General features: G+C 54.6%; 1 pseudogene; it reads left to right on the top strand.

Moving 5' to 3' along the window:
• Window positions 1-254: 254 nt before the first annotated feature.
• Window positions 255-836, top strand: LOC122725890 (annotated as a pseudogene).
• The last annotated feature ends 272 nt before the right edge of the window (window positions 837-1,108 follow it).

Below are 1,108 nucleotides of genomic sequence, written 5' to 3' on the forward strand. Positions count from 1 at the left end.
GGTGGCGCAGTGGATAAAGCACTGGCCCTGGATTCAGGAGTACCTGAGTTTAAATCCAGCCTCAGACACTTGACACTTACTAGCTGTGTGACCCTGGGCAAGTCACTTAACCCCCATTGCCCCGCAAAAAAAACCCAAAACCAAACCGAAAAAAAAAAAACCACAAATAATAGCAGAAAGAAAGATAATCCCTGCTTTTCCGGTTGGTTCTGAAACGTGCTGGAGAGCCAGACCGCCCGCCCCGCTAGGCCAAGATGCAGGTCGCCAGGAACTGGGTGTGTCGCAAGACTTACGCGACGCGGCCCCTCCAGAAGTCGCGGTTGGACCAGGAGCTGAAGCTGATCTGTGGCGAGTACCGGCTCCGCAACAAACGCGAGGTGGGGCGGGTCAAGTTCACGCTGGCCAAGATCCGCAAGGCCGCCGGGGAGCTGCTGATGCTGGAAGAGAAGGACCCGCGGCGCCTGTTCGAAGGCAATGCCCTGCTCCGGAGGCTGGTGCACATCGGCGTCCTGGACCAGGGCAAGATGAATCTGGATTACATCCTGGGCCTGAAGATCGCGGACTTCCTGTAGCGACGCCTGCAGAGGCAGGTCTTCAAGCTGGGCCTGGCCAAGTCCATCCACCACGTGCGGGTGCTGATCCGCTAGAGGCACATCAGGGTCCGAAAGCAGGTGGTGAACATCAGCTCCTTCAGAGTGCGACTCGACTCCCAGGAGCACATCGACTTCTCCCTGCGCTCACCCTACAGAGGGGGCCGGGCAGGCAGGGTCAAGAGGAAGAATGCCAAGAAGGGCCAGGAAGGGGCTGGCACTGGCGATGACGAGGAGGAAGATTAAGTGCCAGTCCCCCACCTCTGCTCCCCAAAGTTTGCTGCATTGGAATAAAGCTCTTTGACTTCTGAAAAAAAAGAAAGAAAATCCCTGCCCGAAAGAAGCTTTCATTTTAATAGGGGAAGACACATAAAAGGGAACTGAAAGAGGTTGTAGGGAGAGGATCATAGGCAATGGCCACTAGAATCTATGCATTTTAGAGCCAATCTAGCAGACTCAGGAGTGTGGCTTGGAGAGAAATGAAGACATGACTGCTCTGGGTCTACTTTTAAAAATGA

Source organism: Dromiciops gliroides, chromosome 4, assembly GCF_019393635.1.
Source record: "Dromiciops gliroides isolate mDroGli1 chromosome 4, mDroGli1.pri, whole genome shotgun sequence".
Taxonomy (NCBI): Eukaryota; Metazoa; Chordata; class Mammalia; order Microbiotheria; family Microbiotheriidae; genus Dromiciops; species Dromiciops gliroides.